Source organism: Bubalus kerabau, chromosome 15 (genome assembly GCF_029407905.1).
Source record: "Bubalus kerabau isolate K-KA32 ecotype Philippines breed swamp buffalo chromosome 15, PCC_UOA_SB_1v2, whole genome shotgun sequence".
In the NCBI taxonomy this organism is placed as follows: Eukaryota; Metazoa; Chordata; class Mammalia; order Artiodactyla; family Bovidae; genus Bubalus; species Bubalus kerabau.
The window spans coordinates 72,456,785-72,477,988 of record NC_073638.1 but is presented as its reverse complement, the minus strand read 5'-3'; positions in this window follow the sequence as shown (position 1 = coordinate 72,477,988).

The window sequence follows — 21,204 nt, the reverse complement described above, 5'->3', positions numbered from 1 at the left end:
GGATCTTGTCAGAAAGGGATGGAAGATGATTAGATGCCAGGGAAGGAAGGAGGGTTGACATCAATCAATCAGCAGCCTAAATGAATGACAGGGGTGGCTTCCCTTTAACTTTCTCATTGTCAGATATTGAAATAAATGACTGTGCCCCTGTTGGCATCACCAAAACACATCCTCTGTTGCCTCTGGCACTTCACCTCTCCACCGTGTTCCATTTATCATAGTCTGTCTCCATCAGGGATCTCTCGTTCCTGTTGCAGGTTTATTGCCTGTGTGTGTGTGTGTGTGTGTGTGCGCGCGCGCACGTGTGTGTGGATGGTGTGATGTGTCCACACATGCGTTCACATGTGTGTGCATGGTTATTGCTTTTTCTTTTTAATGACAAGATCCACAATAGGGACAAAACGTGAATGCTTCTAATTTCTCTCTTGAAAGTCTCAATTTAACGTGAACTGGATAGATGAAGAGGGCAAGAATGCAATCAACAGTGACAGTGATGCTGTTCTCAAGGGAGGGGAACATGGGGAAGACAAAAATCAACCCTAGTACTGTGTGTTAATTTCCATGTTGTAGAAATACAATAATATGTCCTGGCAACAGCACCCTCAGGAAGGAGCCAAGTTTCAGTCAGCATCCCAGACTGGCCAATTTGGTCTTAATCAGTTGTTTGTCACTGCCTGGCATGACAGCTTGCATGCTTATTATGCATTTATTTCCTTTTGCTGGGACCTATTGTGATGTCCTTGCTGCCATAGCGGGACACCTCAATCTCATAAAAGGAGATTCCTTGTCCTGTGCTTTAAGCCTGTGAGTATAGGGTTTTCCAGATGGTTCAGTAAGTAAAGAATCTGCTTGCAGTGCAGTAAACACAGGAGATGCCGGTTCTAATCCCTGGGTTGGGAAGATCCCCTGGAGGAGGAAATGGCACCCCATTCCAGTATTCTTGTCTGAAAAATTGCATGGACAGAGAAGTCTTGTGGGCTGCAGCCCAACTGGTCACAAAGAGTTGGACATGGCTAAGCGACTGGGCACACACATAGTGTGGCTATAGAACATGCTATGCGTGTGTGCTAAGTCACTTCACTCGTGTCTGGTTCTTTGTGACCTTAGGGACTGTAGCCTGCTAGGCTCCTCTGTCCACCCTATTCTCCAGGCAAGAATACTGGAGTGGGTTGCATGCCCTTCTTCAGGGGCTATTCCCAACCCAGTTGTGGAACCTGCATCTCTTACATCTCTTGCCTTGGCAGTTGGGTTCTTTGCCATTAGTGCCAACTGGGAAGCTCATAGAACATGACATCTCCACTTAAAAATAGACAATATATACAGGTCTACATACCTGTCAGTGTTTGAAATCAGTAGCCAGTTTCTCTTTTTTCCTCTCTTTTATTAGTTTTTTTGTCATAGGTTCAGACAACGGAGATGTATAACTATAGGTGTAGTGTTTTAATGATAACAATATTCTGTCTCTAAATTGTGAAACAATGCTGAACTAAATCTAGGATACACTTAAATAACTTTCCATGTATTTCATTTCCTTGAAATGATTTTTTGCAATGTTTAAATCAGATCAGATCAGATCAGTCGCTCAGTCGTGTCCAGTGCTTTGCGACCCCATGAATCGCAGCACGCCAGGCCTCCCTGTTCATCACCAACTCCTGGAGTTCACTGAGACTCACGTCCATCGAGTCAGTGATGCCATCCAGCCATCTTATCCTCTGTCGTCCCCTTCTCCTCCTGCCCCCAATCCCTCCCAGCATCAGAGTCTTTTCCAATGAATCAACTCTTCGCATAAGGTGGCCAAATTACTGGAGTTTCAGCTTTAGCATCATTCCTTCCAAAGAAATCCCAGGGCTGATCTCCTTCAGAATGGACTGGTTGGATCTCCTTGCAGTCCAAGGGACTCTCAAGAGTCTTCTCCAACATCACAGTCAAGGAGGGTTCAGGATGGGGAACACAGATATACCTGTGGCGGACTCATTTCGATATTTGGCAAAACTAATACAATATTGTAAAGTTTAAAAATAAAATAAAATTTAAAGAAAAATTAGAAAAAAAAAAAAAAAACAAAAGCATCAATTCTTCGGCGCTCAGCCTTCTTCACAGTCCAACTCTCACATCCATACATGACCACAGGAAAAACCATAGCCTTGACTAGACGAACCTTTGTTGGCAAAGTAATGTCTCTGCTTTTGAATATGCTATCTAGGTTGGTCATAACTTTCCTTCCAAGGAGTAAGCGTCTTTTAATTTCATGGCTGCAGTCACCATCTGCAGTGATTTTGGAGCTGCCCCCCAAAATAAAGACTGACACTGTTTCCACTGTTTCCCCATCTATTTGCCATGAAGTGGTGGGACTGGATGCCATGATCTTCATTTTCTGAATGTTGAGCATTAAGCCAACTTTGTCACTCTCCACTTTCACTTTCGTCAAGAGGCTTTTGACTTCCTCTTCACTTTCTGCCTTAAGGGTGGTGTCTTCTGCATATCTGAGATTATTGATATTTCTCCCAGCAATCTTGATTCCAGCTTGTGTTTCTTCCAGTCCAGCATTTCTCATGATGTACTCTGCATATAAGTTAAATAAACAGGGTGACAATATACAGCCTTGACGTACTCCTTTTCCTATTTGGAACCAGTCTGTTGTTCCATGTCCAGTTCTAACTGTTGCTTCCTGACCTGCATACAAATTTCTCAAGAGGCAGGTCAGGTGGTCTGGTATTCCCATCTCTTTCTGAATTTTCCACAGTTTATTGTGATCCACACAGTCAAAGGCTTTGGCATAGTCAATAAAGCAGAAATAGATGTTTTTCTGGAACTCTCTTGCTTTTTCCATGATCCAGCAGATGTTGGCAATTTGATCTCTGGTTCCTCTGTCTTTTCTAAAACCAGCTTGAACATCAGGAAGTTCATGGTTCACATATCGCTGAAGCCTGGCTTGGAGAATTTTGAGCATTATTTTACTAGTGTGTGAGATGAGTGCAATTGTGTGGTATTTTGAGCATTCTTTGGCATTGCCTTTCTTTGGGATTGGAATGAAAACTGACCTTTTCCAGTCCTGTGGCCACTGCTGAGTTTTCCAAATTTACTGGCATATTGAGTGCAGCACTTTAACAGCATCATCTTTCAGGTTTTGGAATAATTCAACTGGAATTCCATCATCTCCACTAGCTTTGTTCGTAGTGATGCTTTCTAAGGCCCACTTGACTTCACATTCCAGGATGTCTGGCTCTAGGTGAGTGATCACACCATCGTGATTATCTGGGTCATGAAGATCTTTTTTGTACAGTTCTTCTGTGTATTCTTGCCATCTCTTCTTAATATCTTCTGCTTCTGTTAGGTCCATACTATTTCTGTCCTTTATCGAGCCCATCTTTGCATGAAATGTTCCTTTGGTATCTCTGATTTTCTTGAAGAGATCCCTAGTCTTTCCCATTCTGTTGTTTTCCTCTATTTCTTTACATTGTTCACTGAAGAAGGCTTTCTTATCTCTTCTTGCTATTCTTTGGAACTCTGCATTCAGATGTTTATATCTTTCCTTTTCTCCTTTGGTTTTCGCTTCTCTTCTTTTCACAGCTATTTGTAAGGCCTCCCCAGACAGCCATTTTTCTTTTTGCATTTCTTTTTTATGGGGATGGTCTTGATTTCTGTCTCCTGTATAATGTCACGAACCTCATTCAATAGTTCATCAGGCACTCTATCTATCAGATCTAGGCCCTTAAATCTATTTCTCACTTCCACTGTATAATCATAAGGGATTTGATTTAGGTCATACCTGAATGGTCTAGTGGTTTTCCCTACTTTCTTCAATTTAAGTCTGAATTTGGCAATAAGGAGTTCATGATCTGAGCCACAGTCAGCTCCTGGTCTTGTTTTTGCTGACTGTATAGAGCTTCTCCATCTTTGGCTGCAAAGAATATAATCAATCTGATTTCGGTGTTGACCATCTGGTGATGTCCATGTATAGAGTCTTCTCTTGCATTGTTGGAAGAGGGTGTTTGTTATGACCAGTGCATTTTCTTGGCAAAACTCTATTAGTCTTTGCCATGTTTCTTTCCGTATTCCAAGGCCAAATTTGCCTGTTATTCCAGGTATTTCTTGACTTTCTACTTTTGCATTCCAGTCCCCTATAATGAAAAGGACATCTTTTTTGGGTGTTAGTTCTAAAAGGTCTTGTAGGTCTTCATAGAACCGTTCAACTTCAGCTTCTTCAGCGTTACTTGTTGGGGCATAGACTTGGATTACTGTGATATTGAATGGTTTGCCTTGGAAACGAACAGAGATTATTTTGTCATTTTTGAGATTGCATCCAAGTACTGCATTTCAGACTCTTTTGTTGACCATGATGGCCACTCCATTTCTTCTGAGGGATTCCTGCCTGCAGTAGTAGATATAATGGTCATCTGAGTTAAATTCACCCATTCTAGTCCATTTCAGCTCACTGATCCTAGAATGTGGACATTCACTCTTGCCATCTCTTGTTTGACCACTTCCAATTTGCCTTGATTCATGGACCTGACATTCCAGGTTCCTATGCAGTATTGCTCTTTACAGCATCGGACCTTGCTTCTATCACCAGTCACATCCACAGCTGGGTATTCTTTTTGCTTTGGCTCCATCCCTTCATTCTTTCTGGAGTTATTTCTCCACTGATCTCCAGTAGCATAATGGGCCCCTACTGACTTGGGGAGTTTCTCTTTCAGTATCCTATCATTTTGCCTTTTCATACTGTTCATGGGGTTCTCAAGGCAAGAATACTGAGGTGGTTTGCCAGTCCCTTCTCCAGTGGACCACATTCTGTCAAATCTCTCCACCATGACCTGCCCATCTTGGGTTGCCCCACGGGCATGGCTTAGTTTCATTGAGTTAGACAAGGCTGTGGTCCTATTGTGATTAGACTGACTTGTTTTCTGTGAGTATGGTTTCAATGTGTATGCTCTCTGATGCCCTCTTGCAACACCTACCATCTTACTTGGGTTTCTCTTACCTTGGGTGTGGGGTATCTCTTCAGAATGGCAGTGGGAATCCCTGCCATTCTGGAGACTCTCTGAGTTGTCTAGGATCCTTGAATTTGTTCCTTTTCTGTTTAAATCAGCCAGAAGCAGTTTCTGTTGCTGTAGCAGAAAACTTCCCTGATTCACATGATGCAGGTGCAGGAGGGCCTAGAGGAGCTATCCCACATTGAAGGTCAGAATGTTTAAATAGATTAAACTTTTTTAGTCTATTCTTCAAGACCCTCAAGTATCAAGCTTAAGTAGACTTGCTAATCACATTTTCAGTACTTCTCTTCAGATGACCAATATTCCATCATGTCCCATTAGGAATTCCACCTGCTGTAGAAAGCATAGTATTTCTTACCCTTTGATTTCTTAAAGCACATTGATGACTATCCCTTTAGCCACAGATAGAATTTCTAAAATGTATTCACTTAGATTAGAAGTTCACTAATGGCAAAGAGCAAGCTTTGCATATTTCTGTGTCCTTTCTGTCCCATAATATAATGCTGGTACTGAGTAGATATTCAATAAATGTTTGCTGAAAGGAATGCTCTCATCATCAAATATAACAAACATTGACTTATGGATGTATGGATGTAGACAGATTCTGATCAGTCAAACACATTGATACCCTGCTGCTGCTGCTGCTGCTAAGTCGCTTCAGTTGTGTCCAACTCTGTGCGACCCCATAAACAGCAGCCCACCAGGCTCCCCCGTCCCTGGGATTCTCCAGGCAAGAACACTGGAGTGGGTTGCCATTTCCTTCTCCAATGCATGAAAGTGAAAAGTGAAAGTGAAGTTGCTCAGTCGTGTCCGACTCCTAGCGACCCCATGGACTGCAGCTTACCAGGCTCCTCCGTCCATGGGATTTTCCAGGCATGAGTACTGGAGTGGGTTGCCATTGCCTTCTCCGTTGATACCCTTAATGTGTAATTAACTCTGAATTCTCTTGTTCTCCCCAAAAGTTTCCCATTTGTTGGTACATGATTGACTGCCATTTGGCAGATAATATTTAAACATGGGTATGTATGGAGCTTCCTTGGTGGCTCAGATGGTAAACAATTTACCTGCAATGCAAGAGACCTGGGTTCCATGTCTGGGTTGGGAAGATCTCCTGGAGAAGGGAATGGCTATTCTCTCCAGTATTCCTGCTTGGAGAATTCCATGGACAGAGGATCCTGGTGAGTTACAGTCCATGGGGTTACAAAGAGTCAAGGTACAGTCAGTGGGGTCATGAGTGAGTGACTAACATTTTATATCATTTGCAAGGCTTTCATCATTGTTTGAAGACAAATAACCAATTAAATACATCAAATTTTTGGATGAATAATAGGATAAACTATCTTTTTTTGAAGTTTGGTTAGTTCTCCTTCCTTTTTCTTACTCCATAACTCCAATTGTCTACACATTTATTACAGTATATTGTAATATTTTTGTGTTTCTGTCTGTCCCACTAGTTTTTTCAGAATAAAGGCCATGACATTCCATATGTCTTTAATATTGTGCCTATTACATAGCAAGTTTTCAGTAATCTCTGTTGGATGATTGGATGAATGAATAAATAAAGTAGTTCATCATTATTTATTTCATCATAAATAAATGATGCAGAGAAAGTCTCAGGATATGATCAACATGAAATGAATTAGAGAAAGCAATGGCATTGCTTTAAAGAAAAATGAGATGGATCAAATGGGTTTTATTTTTCTTCCAGTTTTATTGAGATATAATTGACATAGAGCATTGTATAAGTCTATGGTATACAGAATAATGACTTGATTTACATAAATCATTAAACACTTATTGCAGTAAGTTTAGTGGACATCCAATATCTCACATAAATAGAAAATTAAATAGAAAAAATGTTTATTTTGATGAGAATTCTTAGGATTTACTCTTGTAACAACATTCATATTTAACATACAGCAGGGTTAATTATATTTACCATTTTGGACATTACAAGTGGGTCATATTTTAACCAGAGCTAGAGTGGCTCCAAATGTTTTCAACCCTGCATGACACACTTGAAAAGCTCTCAAGAAATATTTGTTGAAAAATCAAGGAAAGAAGGATGATAAAAAAAAAAAAATGAGCCAGTGAACAAATAAGCTAAGATCCAGAGAACCTAAGTAACCTGTCCCAAACTGCACAGTTAATGAAAACCTAAACAGTGTTTCAAAACCAGTTAGCTTCCCAGCTAACCATCATTTAGGACTCTCTGCTCAGTTTCCGTAGTCCTTCTTATATCCAGTGATTAGTTTATTGCATGGCTACTGGTTTCTTATTTTTGTGCATTTCCCCAACTAGACTGGGGACTCCATGAGAGCCAGAACCTTATCATTCCCTGTACACTTAATATAGAGCAGAGTAAGTGATACTGTATAGTCACCTGGATAAATAGTAAACAAGCAAAAACTGCTTCCTTTTATCTTGTCAAAGAGGACCCTTCCATCAGAATCTCCTGCACTGAGGGTTACAACCCATACTAGACACTAGCCATTAGCCACCTGTGGCTATTGAGAACTTGAAATGGGATTAGTGTGAATAAGGAACTGAATTTTGAATGTTGTTTAATTTAAAAATCTAAGTGTGGCTACTGGCAGTCTTATTAAAAGCATAATCTTATACAACATTTGCTTTTTCTTTGCTGTCTCAGATTGTCTTCAATGAAACCAGGTTTCCCTTTCTTTTATTACCGCATCATCAACACACAGAAGAACTTGCTCGACTTCTTCCAAACCGTTTTACCATATCACAATATTTGACTTTTTTTTTTCTTATTACTAGTTTGGTGCCCAACTGTCTCAAACTCTGAATGAGTGAGTGAAATTTGCTCAGTCATGTCCAACTCTTTGTGGCCCCATGGATTATACAGTCCATGGAATTTTCTCTAGGCCAGAATACTGGAGTGGGTAGCCTTTCCTTTCTCCAGGGCATCTTCCCAACTCAGGGATCAAACCCAGGTCTTCTGCATTGCAGGCACATTCTTTATCAGCTGAGCCACAAGGGAAGCCCCTCAAACTCTGGAGAGCTTATTTATTCTGATATTGATCCCGTTAGAAGAATCATTTTTCATAATTGCTGTTTCCTTTACTTCCTTTTATGTTTTATTGGAGTCTTGTTTTCCTCCTTGTATCCATAGGAGTCCCAATAATTCTGTGCCTGAAATTGGGAGTAGGAGCATGGGAAATGATCGAAAAGAATTGTCCCTGCATACGGTGTTACGGATTGGACAGAGGATAATGAAAGGGGTGCAAACTGTTAGGAGTTACCAGAGAATGGGGGAAAGAAAGCATCTGAGTACCTGAATCAGACAGTAACAAATGACTATTTTCTAAATATCAATACAGAGTTCAATCATTATGGACACTTTTCAATTTAATGCTTATAGCATCCTTTTATGAGATTTATTCCTATCAACATTTTATTTTTACTGAAACTAATGCCCAAGTAGCAGCCTTAAATTATTCAGAGTGCAAATGGCTGTCCAGTGATTTGAAGCAATGGCCGCCTGCCTTGCTTTTTAACCTGAAGACTTTTTGTAACCCTTGCCTGACACTTCCTTCACAATTGACACTGAGTGTGTAGTGAGTACTGGGCTCCTCTCTGCTTCCTCCCTCTCCTCCAAAGTTTAATGTTTTGGTTAGTTTGTGAGTCCTAGTGCTCTGTTTTCCTTCTAGACCCTTCTAAGTCAAATCTTTATTATTTGTCAGTGAAAAATTTTCCCTATTTGCAGCACAGTTCAACTCCATTAAAAAGGAATGTTGCTATTCTGTGCCGTGTGCATCAAATAACGAATCAATGGTTGATGCAAAACAAAAAAAAATTAGTCATTAAGAATCAGCCAACTGCTTCTCTAATCACCTTAAAGTGCCGTATCAAATTGGCAGACAACATTGAATTTTTAAGGAAAAAATCCTTAGTGCGAAAAAGTGACATTAAAGGTTTATGTCCCCTTCTTGTGGCCCAATAAACAATATTAATGACAAAGCATGCAAAGGATTAATAGGTCCTCCCTGCAAAAGGCTCAGTTATAGCAATCCTGAGGAATTCTGCCGGCTAATATATGAGCCCTACGGTACCTCCGCAGGCATAAATTATTTGGTTTTTCTTCTCCTTGAAGGAGAGCCTGTCACTCTAAAGGCAATTTTTCTCTTTGATCCTTTGTGCTGTAATTTCATACACTCCTTGCAATGCACCCTCCCACATAGTGTGTGTTCTTCTCCCAACCTTTAGTCTTAAAAACCACTTTTCCCCACCAGCCAGTCCCACAAAAAATTGAACATGCTTCCTAAGAGAGCTAGCATTTTTTTTTCTTCTCTCTCTTGTGTTTTCAGGATATGGTCAGGAGCATTTTAGGAGACTAGGGAACAAAATTGAGGCAGTATTTAAATAAAGAAGTTTCTGATATAAGTGGGGTATCAAACCTTAATCTCTGGGAGGAATATTAGGCCTCACTGATCCAGCTCTACCTTAACATTACCCTTAGAAATGCAATCATTTAAAGCCAGTGAAGTTAATATTTACCTAGTAGAATTAGACCTCTGTGTGGCTGTTATAATTTCTGTAAATGTAATTGTTACCTTCATGGATATTCTTTTGGCCAGACATTTAATATCTTTCAGTTTCAGTTTCTTATTTTCAAAATGAGCTCAATAATAGCAACCATGGAGAATTTACACAAAGATTAAACTAGGGAGCTCACTTACATTAAATGTTTAGAACAAGTCTAACACATAAGGATCACCCCCTCCCCCCAAAAGTAAGCTTTTAATGTTTCCATTCCTAGACATGAATAGAGTTATCTACTAGAACCATAATGAAATATTGAAATGCATTTCCATCCTTAAATAGAATCAGTTCACTGAATACATTCCAATGAAAATACATAAACTTTATCTGAAGGAAGAGCGCAGAGAAGAAATGCAGATTAGAGTGAGAATGTCAGAGGACCTCCACTTGGGTCATGCACTTGTAGTTGAGGCTATAATCGCAAATTTGAAGGCAGAGCAATGTGTGTAAATTAAAAAAAAATGTGCAAAATATCACTTGGTTGGCTTTGGACTTTTGGGCAATGGCTCTTAACCCAGTGTAAGACTACATCTGGGGGAATATGAAAAAAGTGTGGACTCAAGTATGGTTGTTTTGGCATTTAGTGCTAAAAGCCAGGAATCCCAAAGGTCCTGTGTTAACATGAGACAATCCCACACAGTGAAGAATTATCCAGCCTCAGATGTCAAAATTGCATCCCCTTTGGACATAATATGGTGATGATAAATTGAAGGATGGGACTACAAAGTGGGCTGAGATAGAGATCCCTTTCTAAGACTGCAGATAAATGAAAATGTAGAGTAGAGAGAAAATGAGCTATAAGGTATATGGAAAAATCTATAGTAATAATCTGTACTGGTTTGGACCTCTACCTCCTGTGAACACATCACCACCTCTCTGTATCCAAATAGAGGTGAAAATCTATTTAATTTTAGCAAAAATTTGTCCTAGTCTTTTAAGAATACAAAATACAAAATTGGAGATATTACAAATAGAGTCCTTAAGAAATTAGAACTTATAAATAGCACTATTTAGTTAATTTTTGTCCACATTTATATATTTAAAAAGTAGCTTTGCCCAGTGGTTGATTCTGGGCTGCGGAATGAGACAGTCTTGGTTTGTACACAGCATCACTATCTGTTTCTATGATCCTGATAATTTATTTATTCTTACTGTGATTTAGTTGTTTATTTAAAAAATAAGAGAATAAAATATGTTAATACATACAAAGTGCTTGTAACACTTTCTGGCATAAATTTGAGCATTTAGCACATGTTGACTATTGTTATTAGTGAATATTGTAAGCAAGCAAACTATTAGGAAAATTTAAGGAACACCTTCCAGATTATATGGCAAAGATGAGAATATGGAGGCAATAAACCTAAGAGAAAACAAAAAATACCCAACCTAAACTCAGAGATTTAAACATTATTTAATCATAAAATGAAAATTGAAGCATGTTTTAATTCAGCATTGAAAATTGGGCTATAGTCAAGAATTTATGCTAGTAAGTAGTAGTATTATTTCCTTTTCCCCAATTTAACACAGAAACTGGGATATACCTATTTCCAAATGTGGCTTCGTAACTTCCTTTTTGGAACATTTTTAGACTCTTGCTATTCTCTGATTTTCACTTCCCTTTTTCCAGCTATTATTACCCTACTCTCTTTATCACTGTCTCTCTGTGATCTTACCTTAATTATGAGCTAGAATCTAGAATGTTTCTGAAAGTGAAGAAACAAGGGAAATGTAAATATTCTTTATTCCTTGAAGCTGAAAAAACTGTGCCACACTCTAGTGCCTTTGGCTGGAAGATTGGTATTTGGTGTGTGAGTGTCTGCGCTGGAGAACCCAAGGCATGAAAGAGCAGGCATGGACTTTTAGGGAAAGACACATTGGGTCAGAGTGGAAATAATTTGATTCCATTGGCCCAGAGGCCAATCATATTCTTGTTTCTTTTCATGTAAAATTTAGTTAGTTGTAATTCCTTGATATTATTATTTTATTCTCTATCAAATGGATTTTAATAATGACTTAATTTTTTAAGGGACACTTTCTCCAGAAATTGTACTGATAATTGATATCAGATCAGATCAGATCAGTTGCTCAGTCATGTCCAACTCTCTGCATCCCCATGAATCGCAGCACGCCAGGCCTCCCTGTTCATCACCAACTCCCGGAGTTCACTGAGACTCACGTCCATCCAGTCAGTGATGCCATCCAGCCATCTCATCCTCTGTCGTCCCCTTCTCCTCTTGCCCCCAATCCCTCCCAGCATCAGAGTCTTTTCCAATGAGTCAACTCTTTGCATGAGGTGGCCAAAGTACTGGAGTTTCAGCTTTAGCATCATTCCTTCCAAAGAAATCCCAGGGCTGATCTCCTTCAGAATGGACTGGTTGGATCTCCTTGCAGGCCAAGGGACTCTCAGGAGTCTTCTCCAATACCACAGTTCAAAAGCATCAATTCTTCAGTGCTCAGCCTTCTTCACCATCCACCTCTCACATCCATACATGACCACAGGAAAAACCATAGCCTTGACTAGACGGACCTTTGTTGGCAAAGTAATGTCTCTGCTTTTGAATATGCTCTCTAGGTTGGTCATAACTTTCCTTCCAAGGAGTAAGTGTCTTTTAATTTCATGGCTGCAATCACCATCTGTAGTGATTTTGGAGCCCAGAAAAATAAAATCTGACACTGTTTCCACTGTTTGCCCATCTATTTCCCATGAAGTGATGGGACCGGATGCCATGATCTTCATTTTCTGAATGTTGAGCTTTAAGCCAACTTTTTCACTCTCCTCTTTCACTTTCATCAAGAGACTTTTGAGTTCCTCTTCACTTTCTGCCATAAGGGTGGTGTCATCTGCATATCTGAGGTTATTGATATTTCTCCCAGCAATCTTGATTCCAGATTGTGTTTCTTCCATACCTGTCTATAATTCAAGGCACTGATGGTTTCTTACATGTTATTATTCAATTACTCAATAATGGGGCATGAAGCACCACTAAATGACAGTGATAGCCCAATCTTAATCTGTGTTGCCACAGCTGGTGCCTGCCTGGCATATTAATTCTTATGGATACCAGATATTTCAGGGTCTCATTACTCTTTGCTGTGTTATGAATGAGGTCACACAGCTTTTCCACCAACATTTTGATGGCTTATCACTGGAATCTACTGGGACTCAGTTTCTACCAACACACCTGTTTCATCCCAAGGAGTTTTCCTTGGCATCCACAAGAGGTGTTTACAGGAGCTTAAGAATAAGTTCTCAGTTCTTGTCTGCTCTTCAGCTGGGACTTGGAGGCATTCTGCTCTCTGCTTTTTACTCTGAGAATCTTCCAGTGTCACCGGTGTTCTGCTCTTGCTTTGTTGCGAGATGCTGTTCTAGCCAGCATTCCTCGGCCTGGTCTCTGAGAGACGTGAAACTCCCATGCAACCAAATGGTACTGAGTTGCCTTCAGTCCTCCTTGGAACCTTGATACTCTCTGTTCTTGGCAGAAACGGAGGGGAGACCTCCAAAGAGGTCAGTACGAGTATAAAAGGCTTCTCCAACGGGGAACTGTGTGCTGTGATAGCATCTCCATTTTTCTCTCTCTTTTCTCCACCAAACAACTGAACACAAGCTTTCCTTTTGGAGGTATCCTTACTCTTGTGCTAACCATTTATGTGAATGAGAAGTCAGTTTTCTTTGGCTGGCGGCAATCCAAGAGCAATGAGAATAAAATAGCAGCAGCCTCAGTAACAGTGATAGAGAGAGCGCTACCAGTAGGAGAAACACCTGTCACAGTAACAGCCAATAGGCTCTGTTGCCGAGTATGTACTTGGCACCCTCCTAAGCTTTGCATCATTGTCTAGTTCAGTTCTCAAAACCCACCTCTGAGGCTAGTATTTTTATAAGAACCAGATAATCTTCCTTTTTCCCACTTTTTTTTTTTTTAAAGCACATTTCTTCTTTTTTAGTTAAACTTTTAATTTTATATTGGAGTATATTTGATTAACTATGTTGTGATAGTTTGGAGTGGATAGCAAAGGGACTCATCCGTACATACACACGTGGTGCTTATGGTTAAGAATCCACCTGCCAACACAGATGAAAGAGACACGGGTTTGATCCCTGGGTCAGAAAGATCCCCTGGAGTAGGAAATGACAAACTGCTCCAGTATCCTTGTCTGTAAAACTACATGTACAGAGAAACCTGGTGAAATTTATAGTCCATGGGGCTACAAAGAGTTGGACACAACTGAACACATGCACACAAACACACACACACACACACGCTTTCCTCCAAACTTTATTTCTGATGAGCTGGTTAGAGAACATAGCTTGGCTCATCAGCTGGGCTGCACTCTTTAGATCAGGGGTCCCCAACCTCCAAGATCTAATGCCTAGTGATATAATAATAATAGAAATAAAGTGCACAAAAATGTAATGTACTTGAATCATCCTAAAACCATCCCCCCTCCCCCCTCAGTGGAAAATTTGTCTTCCACAAAACCAGTCTCTGGTACCAAAAACAGTCGAGATCCGCTGCTTTAGATGTCCCATATGAATTAGAAAGATGTGTGCCCAGGGCTTGGCACATCTGGCTGGCTTCAGAACTTCCCTATGACATGGTTGGTGCCGGGGGGCACAGACCCTCTGCAGCCCTCTTTCTAGGAAGGCAGATCTGAAGAGGGAGAGAGGCAGGGATTCATGGGACATACTCATTTCCTTCTCCTAAATTCACCAATGAGATAAATCCTCCCACTCCCAAGAGTGGAATGAATGAAGCTGCACAGGGAAACTGGCAGCGTCTCTATTGTAGATTTCCCTCCTGGAAGGAAACTGCAAAATTCTTCTCTGCTATGGAGGCATGTCAGAGAAGGCAATGGCACCCCACTCTAGTCACTGTTGCCTGGAAAATCCCATGGACGGAGAAGCCTGGTGGGCTGCAGTCCATGGGGTTGCTAACAGTCAGACATGACTGAGCAACTTCACTTTCAATTTTCACTTTCATGCATTGGAGAAGGAAATGCAACCCACTCCAGTGTTCTTGCCTGGAGAGTCCCAGGGACTGGGATGCCTGGTAGGCTGCCGTCTCTGGGGTCACACAGAGTCAGACACGATTGAAGTGACTTAGCAGCAGCAGCAGCATGGAGGCGTGTGTCAAGTGAAATCACTGTCCACCACCCCACTCCACAGTAGACACTATGAAGGCATCCATTTTACAGACAAGAAACAAAGACTTGAAACCAACCTCTAGGATCACATGAATAAAAAGCAAAAAAATTGAGACTGTTATCCCAGGTCACCTAGATCCCAGCATCTATGCTCTTTTTTTTTTTTTTTTTTTTTAAATTAATTAATTAATTTATTTTTTTAAACTTTACATAACTGTATTAGTTTTGCCAAATATCAAAATGAATCCGCCACAGGTATACATGTGTTCCCCATCCCGAACCCCCCTCCCTCCTCCCTCCCCATTCCATCCCTCTGGGTCGTCCCAGTGCACCAGCCCCAAGCATCCGGTATTGTGCATCGAACCTGGACTGGCAACTCGTTTCATACATGATATTTTACATGTTTCAATGCCATTCTCCCAAATCTTCCCACCCTCTCCCTCTCTCACAGAGTCCATAAGACTGTTCTATACATCAGTGTCTCTTTTGCTGTCTAGTACACAGGGTTATTGTTACCATCTTTCTAAATTCCATATATATGCGTTAGTATACTGTATTGGTGTTTTTCTTTCTGGCTTACTTCACTCTGTATAATAGGCTCCAGTTTCATCCACCTCATTAGAACTGATTCAAATGTATTCTTTTTAATGGCTGAATAATACTCCATTGTGTATATGTAGCATAGCTTTCTTATCCATTCATCTGCTGATGGACATCTAGGTTGCTTCCATGTCCTGGCTATTATAAACAGTGCTGCGATGAACATTGGGGTACTCGTGTCTCTTTCCCTTCTGGTTTTCTCAGTGTGTATGCCCAGCAGTGGGATTGCTGGATCATAGACAGGTCTATTTCCAGTTTTTTAAGGAATCTCCACACTGTTCTCCATAGTGGCTGTACTAGTTTGCATTCCCACCAACAGTGTAAGAGGGTTCCCTTTTCTCCACACCCTCTCCAGCATTTATTACTTGTAGACTTTTGGATCGCAGCCATTCTGACTGGTGTGAAATGGTATCTCATGGTGGTTTTGATTTGCATTTCTCTGATAATGAGTGATGTTGAGCATCTTTTCATGTGTTTGTTAGCCATCTGTATGTCTTCTTTGGAGAAATGTCTATTTAGTTCTTTGGCCCATTTTTTGATTGGGTCATTTATTTTTCTGGAGTTGAGCTGTAGGAGTTGCTTGTATATTCTCGAGATTAGTTGTTTGTCAGTTGCTTCATTTGCTATTATCTTCTCCCATTCTGAAGGCTGTCTTTTCACCTTGCTAATAGTTTCCTTTGATGTGCAGAAGCTTTTAAGGTTAATTAGGTCCCATTTGTTTATTTTTGCTTTTATTTCCAATATTCTGGGAGGTGGGTCATAGAGGATCCTGCTGTGATGTATGTCAGAGAGTGTTTTGCCTATGTTCTCCTCTAGGAGTTTTATAGTTTCTGGTCTTACATTGAGATCTTTAATCCATTTTGAGTTTATTTTTGTGTATGGTGTTAGAAAGTGTTCTAGTTTCATTCTTTTACAAGTGGTTGACATTTCCTGTAATGCTTCGGGGTGTTACTAGATGAAGGGGGCAGATGAATGAAAGAATTTTGGCTGACTTCCAGATTACAACAAATTACTTCTATGAATTTATAATTGGGTTACAAACCCCATAATTAACACACACATAGGCTAATTGGTGAGGAGTAAATGTATTCAGGGATACACTTGCATATGTTAGAAACACTAATACTTTTACTATTGAAAACTTGCCTTGTTGCTGTTACAAATGTGTGATACAGTATTTCCTGAATACAAAATGTGGTAGGATATTCTGTAGGAGCATAAAGTATAAATGTGGCAGTCTCATTTGCATGGAGTTTGGCAAGTCCTCAATATTTCCCTTCATTGCCTCTAACTGCAAAGTGTAACAACCCATAAGGTATATATGTAAACTGTGCTAAAACTCTTTTTAGGCATTTAAATGTTTTTAAATTTAGCTTTGTTACAGGTTGCAAATTGTGATCACCCTGGAAACAGTGGTGGTCTATTCCTGAAAATAGAGATCTGAAAAGGGGGGCCAGATTACTGCTCCTCACCTTTCCCCCAAACACACACACACATGCACACGCACTTCTCACTCTATCTTCACTGAAACATTGTACATGGATCATTCATTCTTCCAAGTCACCCATTCTCTAAAATGGGAATGGGTAAAGATACTTTTGTAAAGTTCATTCATAGCATTATCAAAAGCTAACTTTTATTTCTAGCCTCAAAGTAGAAGGAGGTCTCTGTTGTAGCATCCCAGTGTCCACAGAGATACATTTTGGCAACTCTTGTTGCCTCTTCTCACAGATGGCTCCCAGAAATTATTTGAGTGACACTCATTTTAATGTGGAGAAGGAAATGGCAACCCACTCCAGTGTTCTTGCCTGGAGAATCCCAGGGACAGAGGAGCCTGGTGGGCTGCTGTCTATGGGGTCGCACAGAGTTGGACACGACTGAAGTGACTTAGCAGCAGCAGCAGCAACATTTTAAGGTACATGTTTGGCTAATGGAGCATTATGTCTGAAAAACAATTGAAGATTTTTGTGTTTCTTGATAAACTCCTAATTTGGGTGTTAGATTGCTTATGTCTATTAAGGAGTCACTACTTTAAGTGACATTGCAGCCGTGTGTCTCTATTATTTAAAATCATAACAGAAGAAGTTCTGTTGAAGCAATTAGAAAGCATGATCATAATATAGGTATATTATCATAATGACCTATGCCAGAGAATTTCTCTGATAAAATCCTGTGTTATTATCCTGCTGCTGCTGCTAAGTCGCTTCAGTCATGTCCGACTCTATGCGACCCCATAGACAGCAGCCCACCAGACTCCGCCGTCCCTGGGATTCTCCAGGCAAGAACACTGGAGTGGGTTGCCATTTCCTTCTCCAATGCATGAAAGTGAAAAGTGAAAAGGAAGTCGCTCAGTCATGTCTGACTCTTAGCGATCCCATGGACTGCAGCCCACCAGGCTCCTCAGCCCATGGGATTTTCCAGGCAAGAGTGCTGGAGTGGGGTCCCATTGCCTTCTCTGTATTATTTTCCTAGGATTACCATAAAATATAATTATAAACTGGGTAGCTTAAAAGAATAGACATTTATTCTTGTACAGTGTTAAAGGCTAGAAATCTAAAATCAAGGTGTCAGCAGGCTCTTTCTGAACATTCCAAGGAAGAATCGTCTTGCCTCTCCCCAGCCCCTGGTAGCTCTAGGCAATCCTTGGCATCCCTGGGCTTGTGGCTGCATCATTCCAATCTCTGTGTCCATCATTCATGGCCTTGTTCCATGTGTGACTTCACAGTACCTTCTTATAAAGACACCAGTCCTTGGATTTAAGGATTTGCCCTAATCCAATATAATTTCTATTTAACTAACTATATCTGCAAAGACTCTATTTCCAGATATGGTCATATTCTGAGGTTCCAGGTGAACATGAATTTGGGGAAGACACTATTCAACTTAGTACATATCCTAAATTCAAAACATATCAAATAAGGCTTGCTTATAACCATTTAGCTGCTCACCAGTTGTGCTGGTGGTGGTTGGTGGTTTAGTCGCTAAGTTGTGTACGATTCTCATGACCCCATAGACTGTAGCCTGCCAGGCTCCTCCATCCATGGGATTTCCCAGGCAAGAATTCTGGAGTGGGTTGACATTTCCTTCTCCAGAGGATATTCCTGACCCAGGGGTCTCTCCTGCATTGCAGGTGGAGTCTTTACTGACTGAGCCACTAGAGAAGCCCACTTGTCAATGGTATTCCTCTGCAAAGGATAGCTGCTAGGGTGTTGAACTTGATAGAGCCCAGTGGAAGACTGCCCCTTTAGAAGGGCTGTGAGAATAAGCTCAGGGTGAACACTTGCAGAAGAATAATGAGGCAGACCCAAAAGGAGAAAGCATCTTGACAAGAAAATTCACTGCATGGCTTATGCTCCATGTGCAAAACAGAGGTGTAAAAGTAACTAAAGTCCCTTTGTACGCTTTTCTACTAATACATAGGGTCGTAGAAGAAACCGCCTCATCACAGATTCCACAGTGAATGTATTGTAGTGCCCACACTCGTTTAGTGTTTTACCCCCTTAAATATTTTTCTCCTTTTATGTTTTTGAAGTTCCATTGGGTACTTAATAACACTTACTGCCTCATATTGAAGCTATTTATAAGGTTTATTTTTCCCTTTTATCCTACTTACTAGTTAGGTGATCTGTAGCAAGTTATTTATAGGTAATAATGATACTTGCTTCATAGGATTCCTATGATAACTTAATGAAATAATCAATAAAATATTATTTTAGTGCTTACTAAAATTATTCCCATGCTTAAAATCACAATGCTTAAATATTAGTAAGCACTAAAAGAATATTACATTCATTTTTAGAAATCTGAGTCACTGTGCATAAAAGACCTATTTGAGAACATGTAAAGTGTTTCTCAATGCCTGATGTTTGTCAGATAGCCAATAAATATGTGAATGAGTTTATGTTCTTTGCTGAGATATTACAGGAACCTGAGGGAAAGAGAATGTTTGTCACTTTTAAAACTTTTGTACTGCTTTAGGCTTAAAAAGCCATCAGTAAATACCTACAAATGCACAAATAAATGGAAATTCAAGCATTGAAAGTGATGGGGAGAATCACTGGGCCATTGTTTATTTCAGCAGCTCTCAAACTTGGACATCATCTGTGTCTCTATCATTTCATACCTGAAACATACGAAATACTCAAGAAATATTTTTTAGAAATTAGTCATTTTATTGAAATTTCCTCAGGTGCTTCTTTCTTGCAGACGAATGTGAAACACTGAAGGAGAACCTGGGGCAAAAGAAAATGTTACACTGAACAAATTTTATATGTTATACTCATTGACCCTGAAGCTCTAGAGACATTAATTTAAGTCACTTTCCAAGGTTATATAGCAAATGATGGTTTCTCATATCATTTAATCTTTCACAAAAAGTATGCTACTATTTAAAGGCCATGGTTCCTTTTCCTGTGCGTATATGTGTGTGTGTTTTTAAGCAAATCTTAACTTTTCACACTGCTATTCTGGAACATGCTAATATTTTTCCTTAAAGAAGTTATGTTCATTTATTTACTCCTTCAGTTAATAATTGTAAGTAGCTGCTATGTGCCAGGTACTTTGCTGGGAACACAGTGATGATAAAGACTAACTTGATCCTTGACCAGATGGTGCTATGGTGTGTGGGTGAGGGATATTCTTCAGACAGATAATTACCCAGATTGCTATATAGTTTTTACAGAAATAAGTGCTCTGATAGAAAGCCAGGCAAGTCCTGGGATATGTAAGAGAAGACTTAACCTAATTTGGAGTGGAGATGATCAAGTAAACTTTTCCCAAGGATTTGACAATTATTTTGATATGTGAAATGAGTAGGAGTTAGCCATAGGAGGGAAGGGAGAAATGTGTCCCCAAAAGAGAATTAGCAAATGCAGAGGTCCTGGAGCAGGAAGGGCTTTTAGAATATTCAGGAAACTTAAAGAAGGCCAATGTGATTTAAGCAAAGTCCTCCAGAAAGAAACCTGCAGGAGGTGTGGTTGATGAAAAGCGGGTGAGTCCCAGATTGCACAGGAACTTGTAGACCTTGGGATGCGATAGATTTATGTCTATGCCTCCCATCTTACATGTACTGGGGACTGGAAACATCCCCAGAACATTGCGCCAGGCATTTGAAAGCTGAGGTCTAATTATTTCTCCTAAAAGATTCACCTCTCTGGGTGCTCTGTGAACTCACTAACTCTTTTTTTTTTTTTTTTCATTTGTAACAATAAACTTTATTTTTATTTTATTTTATTTTATATTTAAACTTTACATAATTGTATTAGTTTTAACTCTTATATGAATGAGATGAGAGCAAATCAGATTACTTCCAAGCACCAGAACATTTGTTCTGTAGTCAACACATCATCTGCAAACAAAATAATTAACCATAACAATGTCCTCATGCAGTTTGATACATATATCAATTTTCTTAAATGCAAATTTTGGGTAGGCATACTTAGAACAGGATGGAAAATCTCCTTGTTATCTTGGTAAATAATATATTTTGCGCATCCTTAGTACAATTTATTCCTTGGAGAGGTTTCTCTTGTTAACATAACACAGCATATTATAGCTTAAGTATGTTAATTTTTGAGTATGGTCCAAAGGCATAAAATATTCATGTCCAGGGTTAGCACAATCAAAGACGTGCACGACATTGTTCAGTGCTAATTGTGGAAGGCTGGCAAGGCAGACTTCTAATTAGGGGAACCCTGGTAATATGTTTGCTGCAGCCTGTCCGTCTTCTCTCCCCAGCCAGCAGCCTGGGCCACGTGTGAACTCTATCACAGGCAATTATAGACAAGGTAGGATCACCTCGTTTTAAAATTCTCCTTGGCAGCTGCTGCTAGTTCTAGACGAAGGCTGGTTGCAGCTAAACTTGCAGAGTCAGGGCATTGTATCTCTGGGGCGTTTTCTTCCT